This window comes from Triticum urartu, chromosome 2A (assembly GCF_056163025.1).
Source record: "Triticum urartu cultivar PI428250 chromosome 2A, HENAU_Tu73, whole genome shotgun sequence".
NCBI lineage: Eukaryota > Viridiplantae > Streptophyta > Magnoliopsida > Poales > Poaceae > Triticum > Triticum urartu.
In genome coordinates, this window is record NC_141874.1 from 570,379,980 (window position 1) to 570,394,345 (window position 14,366).

Consider the following 14,366-nt stretch of genomic DNA (forward strand, 5'->3'; position numbering starts at 1 on the left):
GCTATTACCTTCAATATCAGTGACGAACCTAAATTCCGAACAGCCCGAGCACCAGCTGCACTGGTCCTCAGTCCAATCGTGGACGGCTTTCGACTCACCAAAGTACTCATGGACGGCGGAAGTGGATTAAACCTCATTTATGAGGAAACTCTTCAAAAAATGGAAATAGACTGGAACCGCATTGAGCAAAGCAACACAACCTTCAGAGGAATCATCCCCAGTCGGGAAGCATGCTATGCTGGGAAAATCACACTAGATGTGGTATTCGGCACGCCGGAGAACTATAGGTCCCAGGAAATTACATTCCAAGTGGCCCCATTCAGTAGTGGATACCACGCCCTTTTAGGACGGGAGGCGTTCACGATCTTCCAAGCCATACCCCATTATGGGTACATGAAGCTCAAAATGCCCGGGCCCAACGGAATCATCACTCTCGCTAGCGATCCGGACACAGCACTCTATGCCGAAAACAAAACAGCCGCATTGGCCCTCGAGGCATTATCCGAAGCCCTTTCGACCGAGGAATTAACTGGGCTACGCTCCACAGTGGACAGGGACGACGTGATACTTGACAAGAGATCCAAGTCCACCTCTTTTAAACCAGCGGATGAAATAGTCAAATTCCAAGTCCACCCAACGGACCCTACAAAAACAGCCTACATCGGGGCACAGTTAAACCCCGCCGTGGACGCCGCACTACGAGAGTTCCTGCGCGAGAATTGAGACATATTCACCTGGAACCCCTCAGACATGCCAGGAATCCCACGCAGGCTGGCCGAGCATAGCCTCAATATCCTAAAGGGATTCAAGCCGGTCAAGCAGGCTCTTCAGTGTTTCTCTGAACCTAAGAGACAAGCTATGGGAGAGGAACTAGCCAAATTATTGGAGGCTGGATTCATTAGAGAAATAAAACACCCGGACTGGCTAGCAAACCTGGTGATGGTACCAAAGAAGGACAAATCCTGGCGCCTATGTGTCGACTTCAAGGACCTCAACAAGGCTTGCCCAAAGGATCCCTTCCCCTCCCCGCATTGATCAAATTATCGATGCTACCGCAGGACACGAGTCATTGTGTTTCCTCGACGCATACTCCGGCTACCACCAAATCAAGATGGCGGCGTCCGACCAAGCCGCAACGGCATTTATCACACCATATGGCCCCTTCTGTTTTAACAGAATGCCTTTTGGGCTCAAAAACGCTGGCGCAACATATCAGCGAATGATTCAGACATGTCTGGAGAAACAGATCGGCAAAATAGTAGAGGCATACGTAGATGATGTGGTCGTTAAAACCAAACACGTTGACTCTCTAATAGACGACTTGAGGCTCACATTCGACAACCTCCGAACATACGACATCAAGCTCAATCCGGAAAAATGCATTTTCGGCGTACCAGCCGGAAAGCTCCTCTGCTTCATTGTCTCCAGTAGAGGAATTGAAGCTAATCCGGCCAAAATCCGAGCTCTGTCATAGTTGGCTATACCAACGGACCTCAAACAAACCCAGAAACTAACTGGATGTGTGGCGGCTCTAAGCCGCTTTATCTCCCGCTTAGGAGAAAAGGCATTACCCCTTTATCGCCTCCGTCGGCGCACCGAACACTTCGAGTGGATGGACACTGCCACAGCCGGATTAGAAGAAATAAAAGCCATACTGGCAACCAACCCAATCCTGGCCGCGCCAAACATCGGCGAACCAATGCTGTTGTACATTGCGACAACTCATCAAGCTATAAGCGCAGTGCTCGTCGTCGAACAAGAAGCAGACGCACATAAATTCCCTCTTCAAAAGTTGGTATATTATGTATCCACTGTCCTCACTCCATGCAAATCGCGATACCCACATTATCAAAAGATAGCCTATGTGGTATTCATGGCATCCCAGAAGCTGCGACACTACTTTCAAGAGTGTTCGATTACAGTAGCCTCGGAAGTGCCACTTAATGATATTATAAACAACCGCGACGCCACAGGCTGGATTGCCAAATGGGCCATTGAGCTCCTTCCGTTCGACATAACATACAAACCTCGGCGAGCCATTAAATCGCAAGTATTGGCCGACTTTGTCGCTGAATGGACGGAAGCCGAACTCCCTAAAGAGTACGGCACATACTCCAATTGGATCATGCACTTCGACGGCTCCAAAATGCTGGCTGGTCTTGGGGCTGGCATCGTCCTGACGTCCCCAACCGAAGATACAGTGCAATACGTACTGCAAATACTATATACCGACTCCAACAACGCAGCCGAATACGAAGCCCTGTTACATGGTCTTCGGATGGCAGTTTCCATGGGCATCCAACGCCTAGAGGTGCGTGGGGATTCGAACCTCGCAATATCCCAAATAAATGGAGACTTCGATGCAAAGGATCCGAAGATGGCGGCCTATCGAAACGCCATCCTAAAGATGTCAGCTCGGTTCGAGGGACTCGAATTTCACCATGTGGCTCGGGAAAACAATCAAGCGGCGGATATCCTCGCCCGCATTGGCGCAAAACGCGATGCGGTCCCCCAACATCTTTTTGGAAAGGTTGTTTAAGCCATCCGTGGTATGGGAAGGGGACACCGGCAACAATAATCCGAACCCAGCCAAAATGCCCGATACTGAACACTCTGACATAATCGGAGGCTCTGCCATCGAAATAACACCTTCAGCCCATGTCATAATGGCGATCATTGCCCCATGGACAGAACCATTCTTGGCCTACCTAACTAGGAAGGAACTTCCCGAGGACCAAAATGAGGCACGCCGCATAGTGCGGCGATCTAAAGCCTACAGGGTCCACGAGGGAGAGCTCTATAAAAAAAGCACTATCGGAGTCCTTCAAAGGTGCATCTCCGAAGAGGAAGGGCAGAAGCTTTTGGCAGAAATTCACGCCGGACTCGGCGGCCACCACGCTGCAGCCAGGGCCCTTGTAAGCAAGGCCTTCCGTACAGGGTTTTATTGGCCGACGGCCCGGGCAGACGCATAGGACTTGGTCCAACGCTGCGCCGGTTGCCAGCTTTTTGCAAACCAAAGCCACATGCCACCCACCGCCCTCCAAACAATCCCCATTACCCGGCCCTTCGCGGTCTGAGGGCTTGACATGGTTGGACCCCTTAAAGGGGGAACCCATAAGAAAAATACTTACTGGTCATGGTGGATAAATTCACCAAATGGATAGAAGCCAAACCTGTTAAAACAGCCGAATCCGGACCGGTGATAGACTTCATATCCGGGGTCGTACACCGTTATGGCGTCCCCCACAGCATCATCACTGACAACGGCAGGAACTTCACGGCCGATGAGGTAAAACTCTGGTGCAGCAACATGGGTATCAAGCTCGATTATGCTTCCGTCTATCACCCACCAACCAACGGCCAAGTTGAGCGAGCAAATGGTCTTATCATGAGCGGCATTAAAACCAGATTAGTGCGGTCCTTAAAGGAGTCTAACACGCACTAGGTAGAGGAGCTCAACTCCGTACTCTGGGTGCTGTGGACCACGCCGAATCGTACTACTGGATATACACCCTTCTTTATGGTGTACGACGCAAAGGCAGTTCTGACCTGCGACATAATTCATGACTCACCTCGAGTATGCATGTACGAAGAAAGAGAAGCCGAGCTCGATCGGCAGGACAGTCTGGACACCCTCCTAAGGCCAACCCCAAGAAGAAGAAGCAGTTACTCCGCCCTGGGCCCCAAGGGAGCGGCACCTCCAGCGGCGCCACTTCAGGATCCGCGCCAGCGCCTGGGGAGCCTCCCTCCCTCGCATAGGGAGGCGCGCCCGGTGCCCTCCTCGGGCAAGGCTCGGGGGCTCTCTTCTAGAGGGCCTTGGACCTGGCCAAAATCACGAGGGAGGTGCTCGGGCACCACGTGGAGACGTGATTCGTGGCACGTTTCCCTCAGGAGGACACCGGGCGAGGAGCGCCCGGCGCTCAGGAGTTCATCACCAAGGCATATCAGGAGCTTCAGGAAGCAAGAGCAATATGCGGCGACTGCCGCCCACCTGGCGTCGCTCCCCACCTAGGCGAGGGTGGTGAGCTGCACGTCTGCATCGACATCCCAGGGCTCAACAGGGCCGCATCTCGGGAGCGCTTCTGGCCTTCATGTGCTGGCCGGTGTGAGGGCCCGCCTCACAGCAACGTTCGCATGCCGTTCGGCCTGCCGAGCGTGGCTCCCGCCTTCCAACGTAATCTATGGAGCATCCTGGCAGGTCAGGAGGCCAGGCACCACGCGGTCCTGGCAGAGATGGAGACGGTCCTCCGGAGGCCAACTGAGCCTCCAGAGCCTCCTGAGGCTCAGGGTCTCAGCGGCTCGTGAGAAGCGACTTCTTCGCTACGTGTCTTCAGCTACCCCAACACTCCTTCGGCAACCAAAGCAGGTGACAATTTTCCAAGTTCATTTAGCTGGGAGCGCCCCCTAGGCTGCATCTCCCCAGGCCGCATGGGTCCATCCCTGCGGCATGTATCCGCTTGCATCTTTAGTTCACTCGATTGGGAGCGCCCCTTGGGCTGCATCATCCCCAGGCCGCTCGGGTCCGACCCAGTGGCATGTATCATTCTCGCATTTACCTAAGCTAATTGCTTTTCATGTGAAATATATCCATGGATATCACTTGCCTGATCGTCACGCACCAGGGGAGCTGCGCGTCGATTGTCTTTCTTCAAGATCCTTCGCATAAGAAGGCTAGGCACGGCGTCTGTGCTTGGGCCTGTCCCTGCAGCGTCGATAAATCCAACGGCTGAGCTCTATCTGGCGGGCCGGCCCCGTTCACGTCACCTCCTGGGGTTGTTGGTGTTGGGCCTTCTCGTGCGATAGCCTCAGGAAATCCATTCGGCGCAAGTTGTCTAACCATCTCGCAGGAATGCCACAGCCGTCAAGGACCAAGACCAGGCGCAACCCGCCTTGAGGTAGGGCCTCATGAGTCCCGCGCTGTCTCACGAGTACCCAGATACACATCGTCTAGCCCTGTCGTGCAAGCCATGTGTCAGGGCGGGGCTGTACACGCCCCGGGAGCTCTCCGCAGTAGGGAGTCCCCTCCCATGTGCCAGTGGCGGACCGACAATCACCATGGCGATCTGCGCCCCTCCTCGCGCTAACCTGCAGGAACTTCCTGAGGACTACAACGGGTGGTACCGCGGACTCTCTCTCTTCTCCCATGCAATCCGCTTGCATGTTAAAAGGGAGGCTCCTGAGCATCGCGACTCGGGAGCTCTTAGTGGCTCTCCAGCCCTCACCCCTGGCCTTGACCATGGCATCACGACCTGGCATACCAGCGGCGGCTGAGCTCGCTTGAGGGCCGGACCTGAGGACGTAGAGCACCAGGAAGAGCATGGAGAAGGGGGGAAGCCCGCACGGGCCTAACCTAGCTACCCAGCAGCGGCCGACGCCCAAGTCTGGCGCAACACGAGAAACCGGCTCCGGAACGCCAAAGATAAGTCTCATACCTAAACCAACCCAGAGCTACGGCATAAGATTCTTGCCTTTTCGCTGCCTTGTGGCGGCAATGTCGCCCCCCTTTCCCATCCTCAGGTAGCTGCTTGCGTGCTAAAGGGGACCTCTTGAGCATTGCGCCTCAGGAGCTCTTACTGGACCTCGGGCCGCTCACCTCCTGGCCTTGACCACGGCATCGCGACCTGGCATACCAGCGACGGGTGCAGCCTGCCTGGGGACCAGGACCTGTCAGCGTAAAGCACCAAGCTGCCGCGGGATTGGAAAGGGGAGACCGAGCCTCAGCCAGACATGCGCTCGCAAATTTTCACAATAAGGATAATATCAACAAAAGACATTATAGACGCTTTACACACCCCCGCGAGGTCCGTTTCGATTCCTCGCAGGGAACAAAAGGAAGGGAATTCCTAGGAGCTCTATCTACACGCGCGAGACGTCACCGACGCCATCATCAACGGTGGGCCACGGGAGGCCGGCGCCAGCCCCATCCATATCAGCGACGATGGTGGCCGAACGCGGCGGCCTTGCTCCGGGCCCGATGAGAGCTTGGGGGCATGTAGCTGTTGTCGCTCGTCTCCGGAGACTCGGCGAGCTCGGGAGAGTCGTTGGACCACCAGGAGTCACCGTTGTTGCTGGAGGAGCTGTGGGTGAGGCCAGCGGCAGGCCCAGCGCCAGCTGCTACGCCGTCCTAGCGACCTCCTTCAGGACAGCACTCCAAGCGGCGGCCTTTCTCGTCGAAGACCTTGAAGAACAGCATGGTGGCGCCATCATACTCGAAGTGGATGGCGAGGCGCCGTACGCGCGGCAGACTCGGGCGACCTCGCCCCAGCCTCGAGTCATGAAGATCCTCCCGGAGGCGACGGCTTCAACCTCTGCTCTAGTCGCCGGGGCATCGCAGTCAGCGTGCTACAGCCAAATATCGAGAGGGCCCCTCTGGGGCATCTCGGCGGTGAAGAACTGCGGGAGGCGAATCCAAGTGCTCGGAGGCATCGCGGCCCACAGCACGAACTCGCGTGAGGAGTCCGTGGCATGGACCCCTGGGGCGACGGCATGCGTATCCGCGGCACGGCGGCCACGACCCTGGCGCGGGCAGCGGCGCTCATTGCTCCTCCCTCCAGAACCCTCGGCGTGAGCGTACAAGGGCAACGGGTACCCAGGAGGTGGCCTCTCGTACCACAGCCGCAGCACTACCGGCCTCACGACCATCTCTTGAATATGGGACCGCCTATTCTTCGGTAGGAGTAGCTCGGGCTCATTGAGGGCAGTCTTGCCCTTCTCCATGGCCAAGAACCACCGTATCGGTGCGATGACCGCACCATCGAGCGGTGGAGCAAGGAAGAAGAAGAATCGGGAGAGCAAGGACCCGTCAATTCGGGCAGTTGCCGAGGAAGCATGGGGAAGCGAAGACGCTGATAGCACATTCATGCATATAGTATTTTAAGCCTTTTTGCATCTCAAGTTAAACATTTGACCACAATAATCACTTATAAAATATTCATTCTTGCAGAAATGTTCCTATTATGATATTTCTTACAACACTTCTTCATATCATGCAGAATTGGTGCGTTTAGGCACCCAATCTTCATCGAAAGTGCTTCCAACACTAAAGCAGGGATCAACTTGGAGAAGAGTTCAGTTCTAAAGGGGGCCAAACCGAAAAGAACCATAGGAAGCATCCGGTGGCACACGTGAGAGGAGCCGGGGGCTGGCGCGACCGGCCAGACGGCTGTCTGTTGCCACGCGTGGCTGGTTCTTCTCGCTACTGACCCACCACACCAGATAGAGGCCAGAGAGAGAGGGCATTGACGAGATCCACCGTAACAAAGAAAACCAGGGGAGGAGGACTCTTTTCTCTTGCTGCTCACCACCACGGTGCTCACCTACCACCAGATCGAAGGAGGAAGAAAGGGGATTGAAGAGAAGAACTTGATCGAGGGAAGGGTGTCGGTAGGCTGGCAGCGCCGCTCGATCCACCACTGCGCCTCCATCAACGCCGCCACCAGCGCCACCCGATTCACCACCGTGCTTCCATCATCTCCATCATCTAGTCATCATCGTCACCACTAGCGCCGCATCTCCTACGCCTTGCCGCTGCAACTCCTTCTCCCCTCCTCCTCGCTGCTGAGAGGGAGAGGATCGACTAAAGGCCAGGGGCGTCAGGCCTTCTGGTGCTTCACATCAGACTCCTGGTGGTGCTCTGCTCCGGTTCTTCCCAAGGAATCTTTTCTGCTACTCTTCCTCAACAACCACGCGGAAGCCTCTCCTACTACAGATCGTCTCCAATGTGGTCCTGCTTTATGCTTCTTCGCCTACAACACCTTCAGCTTCGAAATGAAGATCATCAAGACTCATAGGCTCTGAATCTCTATCTTCTCTTGTTCCTGTTCTCTAAATATATGCACCGTTGAGTCTGAAATTTACCTTGTTACTTGTGTACCTTTGCTGAATCCTCATGTATCCTTGCTGAATTGTTGTGACCCTTTGCTGGATATTGAGTTAGTAGTTATTTTCCTGCGAGTTGTTATCACTTTAATTGGTTGCTTGAGTTATGTGTGATGTCTGAACCATCTTCCATCTGCTAGTGTTACTTGTTTGTTTGATTACAAGAAAACCACTAAAAAGAGACAATCCTATTTCTGAATCCTTTACCTTTGCTGCTTATTATTTGGTTTTACCTTGTGCCAGTGGCTGCTTGTTATCACTACGGTTTGATCCATTTGCTCCATTGTTCTGAATGTTTCGAATGTGTGCTTCGAAGTTCTAGATCCCTGTGGAGAACACGACATCCGTAGTTTGGGCGCAAAAACCCTGCTATATTACACTTGATCACTTTGGCGCCGTTGCCGGGGACCTAAATTTCATTAGCACATTAGTAGAAGCAGATCAGGATTTATTTTAGGCAACTAACCATTTCCTAACATTGGCTGCAGTTTTGAGAGGAACTAGCATGTGTCAATTTCAGGAACTTTACAGCAAATTGTCTTATGCTTCAACCTAAGTATTCACTAGAGCCATTTGATCCAGAAATTGAAAGGACTTTATTGAGGAGAAGAAGAGAGAATCAAACGCGGTTTCAAGTTGCCAAAACTTTGCAAGATCAAGAAGAAGAAAAGATGACTGATCAAGTACCTTTGCTCAGGGACTTGTGGATCCCAAGGGATCATGGGATACCAGGAGAAATGGTTCAACCAATTATTCAGGCGAACAATTTTGAATTGAAGCCTGCTCTGATTAACATGGTACAACAGTCCAGATTTGGTGGAACAACTTTAGAAGACCCACATGAGCATATAAGGACTTTCTTGGAGTATTGTAACAACCTCAAACAAAATGGAGTTTCACCGAGTGCTATCAGATTATCACTATTCCCATTTTCCTTGAGAGATGGAGCAAGAGTATGGCTTCAGTCATTGCCTGAACATCTGAAAGATACTTGGGAGACCTTATTGTAGACATTTCTTGAGAGATACTTTCCACCCACAAAAGATGCCGAATACAGGGACAAGTTAATAAGGTTTACTCAATATGATGGAGAAAGTTTGTATGACGCATGGCAAAGATTCAACTCTTTAATCAGAATGTGTCCTCATCATGGTTTAGAAAGATGGCTGGTGTTACAAACCTTTTACAAAGGACTGTCCACTCAGACCAGAGCTTTTGTCGATTCTGCTGCTGGAGGAGGAATCATGAATAAAACCCTTGATGAAGCATTTGCATTGATTGAAAGTATGGCATCTCATCATTTCCAATGGTCAAGTGAAAGAGCAATAGCACCACCACATCCTGGTGTGTATAATGTGTCTGCAAATGATAGCATGGCGGCTCAGATTGACATTTTGAACAAGATGGACAGTATCATGTCAAATTGCATCGGTACATCTGTAGCTTCAGTAAGTGTGCCTCAAATGTGTGATGTATGTGGCCAAGCAGGTCATCCTTCAACAGAATGTACCTTCTATTCAGCAATTGGATCATCGATTTCAGAAGTAAGTTATGCCCAAGGTCAAGGTCCATTCTCAAACAGCTACAATCCTTCTTGGAGGAACCATCCAAACTTGTCGTACAAGAACAATCAATCATATGCAAGTGGATCGACAGTACAAGGAAATCGACCACCAAATCATCCAAGTGAATTTCAAGTGTCGAGGCAGAATGAACAACAAAATGTTCAGCCAAATGGAATGGAGGAAATCATGAAGATGTAGTTGGAATTAGTGAACAAGATGACAAATGAAGTTAATGGCTTAAAGGATTCTGTTAAGATGCTTGTGAGCAAAATGGATTGTATGGTGGGAGAAAATGAAGCAAGGCTGCCTGCTCAACCAATTCCAAACCCGAAAGCTCACTGTGGGGCAATATCTTCAGTTGATGCAGTGACTACAAGGAGTGGAGCTATGACAGGACCATTACTTCCTATTCCGAAGACATATGTGCCTCCTGCTATGAGGCCAAGATCATCGGGAACTCCACCTTCAACATCATCAGAGAAAATAAAGGAGAAAGAAGTTGATAATCGAATTGAAATTGAAGTCGAATTTCCTAGTTTTCAAACAAGAGTTGAGCCTTTGCCAGAGGAAACAATAACAACCAACAACATTCCCTTTCCTGAGAGGTTCAACAAATCCAAAGATGGCAAGCAATTTGCCAAATTTTTGGAAACTATGAAAGGAGTTCAGATTACTATTCCTATTCTTGAAGCTCTTTTGCATGTTTCGTTGTATGCCAAATATTTCAAGGAATTATTAACAAAGAAAAGAAGCATGTCTGAGCCAAAAGTTGTAACTCTATCAAAGGAATGCAGTGCAATAATTCAGAACTCCATGCCTGAAAAATTGGATGATCTAGGAAGTTTTTGTGTGCCATGTGTGATTGGAAACAAAACTTACAGTGCTCTATGTGACTTGGGTTCAAGTGTTAGTGTGTTACCACATTTAGTTATCAAAATGATGTTCTTGGGAGAATTAAATCCAACATCCATAACTCTTCAGTTGGCCGACAGAACATATAGGAGACCCGTTGGAATTCTTGAGGATGTTCCAATCAAAGTTGGGAAGTTTGTTTATCCGGTTGACTTTGTAGTGCTAGATATGGAGGACAAGAGTGAGGCTGTGATTCTTGGAATACCATTTCTAGCCACAGCTGGTGCACTTATTGATGTCCAAGAAGCTAAATTGAGCTTGAGGTTCGGAAATGAAAAGGTGGAGTTTGACATGAAGCATGCAACACATGTTCCGCAAAGTGAAGAACACTGCTACAGAATTGATACATTACAGAAATGTGTGGAAGAAGGTTATGAAGAGAGGTATGGAAGTAATTGTTGTGAAGTAGTTGAGGAGGACAATAGTGAAATTAGATACGAGGAAATCAGACCTGTGAGCATGTTGGAAAGTTGTGCAAGGTCATTAGAGAAGATGCAACCAAGGCAAATAGAAATGAAACAACTTCCAGAAAGTTTGAAGTATGCATTATTAGATAATGAAAACCAGTGGCCAATTATCGTAAACAGTGAGTTGACGGAAACGCAAATAAAATGGCTTCAAGCAGTTTTGCAAAAGTACAAGGATGTTATCGGTTATTCGATTGATGATATGAAAGGGATAAACCATGTTGTCTGCTCTCATAGGATTTACTTGAAAGAAAGCAGTGTGCCAATTAGAGAAAATCAAAGAAGGTTAAATCCCCATTTGCAAGAGGTGGTCAAAAAGGAGATTCTTAAATTGCTCTCTGCTGATATCATATACCCAATTTCAGACAGCGAGTGGGTGAGTCCCATTCACATGGTGCCCAAAAAAGGAGGAATAACTGTCATTGTAAATGAACAAGGGCAAACTATTCCTAGTAGGACTGTCACAGGGTGGAGAATGGTTAATGATTTCAGAAAGTTAAATGAAGTAACAAGGAAGGACCATTTTCCTTTACCATTTATTGACCAAATGCTGGAAAGGCTTGTTCGGCATGAATATTTCTGCTGCTTAGATGGGTATTCAGGATTCTTGCAAATCCCAATTCACCCGGATGATCAAGACAAAACAACTTTCACTTGCCCATACGGAACATTTGCTTACAAAAGACTAGCTTATGGACTTTGTAATGCACCCCCAACATTTCAAAGGTTTATACTCTCTATATTCTTAGATATGATAGGAATCAAAGTGGAGGTGTTCATAGATGATATTACAGTCGTTGGAAAAAGTTATGAAGATTGCTTGAATAATCTGGCAGTAGTTCTTCAGAGGTGTTCAGAACACAATCTAGTCCTAAACTGGGAGAAGTGTTAGTTTATCGTAAGGGAAGGAATTATTTTGGGGCATTTGGTATCTAAAAAAGGAATTGAGGTTGATCAAGCAAAAGTCGAAGTAATACCAAAACTTCCACCACCTGTAAATGTGAAGGGAGTGAGGAGTTTTTTGGGACATGCTGGGTTCTACAGAAGATTCATAAAGGATTTCTCCAAGATAGCCAAACCCCTCACTAATCTCCTAAACAATGATGTTAAGTTCAACTTTGATGCAGAATGTGAAAAATCCTTCAACCTGCTCAAGGAAGCATTGGTCACTACTCCAGTTGTGCAACCCCCTGACTGGGAATTACCATTTGAGATAATGTGCGATGCAAGCGACTTTGTTGTAGGTGCAGTACTTGGACAAAGAAACGGAAAAGATTTGCATGTAATATACTATGCTAGCAAAACACTTGATGATGCTCAAGCTAATTATACAACCACCAAAAAGGAGTTGCTGGCAGTAGTGTATGCCTTTGACAAATTCAGGCAATATCTTGTGGGATCTCATTGTGTAGTTTACACAGACCATGCTGCAATCAGATATTTACTTAGCAACAAAGAAGCTAAGCCAAGGTTAATTAGATGGATACTCTTGCTTCAAGAATTTGATGTGGAAATCAAGGACAAGAAAGGAGCTGAAAATGTTGTGGCAGATCACTTGTTGAGATTGCAAAACAATACAGTAGACTCCTTACCCATCAATGATGTTTCACCAGGGAGCAATCTTATGCAAGTGACTAGTATCCAAAACTATACACCATGGTATGCAGATATAGTTAATTATCTGGTCTGTAACAAAGTTCCTACAGATTTTGGGTATCAGAAGAAGAAGAAATTCCTATCAGATATGAAGCATTTCTTTTGGGATGAACCTTACTTATTCAAGCATTGTGCTGATGGTATTGTTCGAAGATGCTTGCCGAAAAGTGAAACTAAAAGTGTGATTTATCATTGCCATTCATCCCCTTATGGAGGTTATGCAAGTACTCGAAAGACTCAAGCAAAAATTTTGCAAGCAGGATTTTATTGGCCAACTTTATTCAAGGATGTACATTCCTTTATTGAAGCTTGTGATCCTTGTCAGAGGACTGGAAAGATTTCAAAAAGGCAAGAGATGCCTCAAAAAGGAATTCTTGAAGTAGAGCTCTTTGATGTATGGGGAATTGATTATGTTGGACCCTTGCCATCATCAAAAGGGTACAAATACATATTGGTGGCAGTGGACTATGTGTCAAAATGGGTTGAGGATGTGCCAACCGTCAATGCTGATTCCAAGTCAGTTTGCAATTTATTCAAGCAAGTGATTTTTCCAAGATTTGGTGTGCCACGGATTGTTATCAGTGATGGAGGAACGCATTTCAACAACTCCCAACTAGAATCTCTCTTAGCAAAATATGGAGTTCACAATCACAGAATTACAACTCCATATCACCCACAAGCAAATGGACAAGTGGAGCTGTCTAATAGAGAAATAAAGGCTATCCTTGAGAAGGTAGTATCAAAGTCAAGGTCTGACTGGGTACTGAAATTACTAGACACACTATGGGCATATAGGACAGCTTATTAAACACCAATTGGAATGTCACCATTCAGGTTAATATATGGAAAAGCATGCCATCTACCCATTGAACTTGAACACAAAGCTCAATGGGCACTAAGGAAACTCAACATGGACCTTGATACAGTAGGAAAACATAGAAAACTTCAACTCTATGAAATGGAAGAACCGAGAGCTGATTCTTACGAGAGTGCAAGAATCTACAAAGAAAAGACCAAGATCTGGCATGATAAGCATATATTGAGGAAAGAATTTCATCTTGGACAGTTGGTATTGGTCTACGATACTAGGTTTCATTTATTTCCTGGTAAATTCAAGTCAAGATGGTATGGCCCTTGCAAGGTGAAGAAAATTCTGAAAAGTGGTGCTATCCAAGTGCAAAGTACTTCTGGAGGTCTCTTCCTTGTAAACGGTCAAAGACTGAAGCCCTATATCTCTGGAGACACACCTCTAATCTCTAAAGATGAGAATGCAAGCGAAGATCAAGACCTGGAGAAGGAAATTCAAGAAGGCGAGGGGAGCCAAGAGGTGGTGTCAGTCCCTGCAGGACCCTAACCTCACTGAAGAGACATGGTCGAGCTAAATACCTAAAACAAGCGCTTTTTCAGGAGGCAACCTGAATATTTAATAAGTTCTTTTCCTTATTTAGTTTTCATAGAAAAGTTTTTATGTGTTTATGTCTTTCTTTTTCAGCGAATAAAGGCAAGGGGAGCACAAATAGGGAACACAAAACGAGAAGAGTGGAGAAAAGAAACTAGGGGAGAAGATTATACAAATACCAGGTGATTCTGTTCCACTTCAAGCAACCTTTAGAAATTTTAGTATGAGGACTGGCATTTAATTGCATTGAAATTTTTTATTTTTCTGCATTATGACACGTTACTCATCACTGCAAAGTAGGATTCACCTCAAGAAGATTATTGATTCTCTTAATACTAAAACTATGCAGATGTATTCTTCTTATGGTAAATTGTGACAATGAATACTTTATACCTCCGTGTAAATGTTCAATGGGAATGCCTTGAGTCTAAGTGAAACCTACTGATGAATTGATGTGTTGTGTCTGACTGTCCCAAGTTAAGCTAAGTA

The 14,366-nt window shown here is 47.9% G+C and overlaps 1 non-coding gene and 1 pseudogene across 1 annotated transcript; one reads left to right on the top strand and one right to left on the bottom strand.

Moving 5' to 3' along the window:
• Nucleotides 1-8,927: 8,927 nt before the first annotated feature.
• On the bottom strand, nt 8,928-9,034 carry LOC125541846 (small nucleolar RNA R71). The gene has a single exon (XR_007297691.2). It is a non-coding gene; the product is annotated as a small nucleolar RNA R71 (small nucleolar RNA).
• A 625-nt stretch (nt 9,035-9,659) lies between these two features.
• Nucleotides 9,660-13,832, top strand: LOC147985963 (uncharacterized; annotated as a pseudogene).
• Nucleotides 13,833-14,366: the final 534 nt, after the last annotated feature.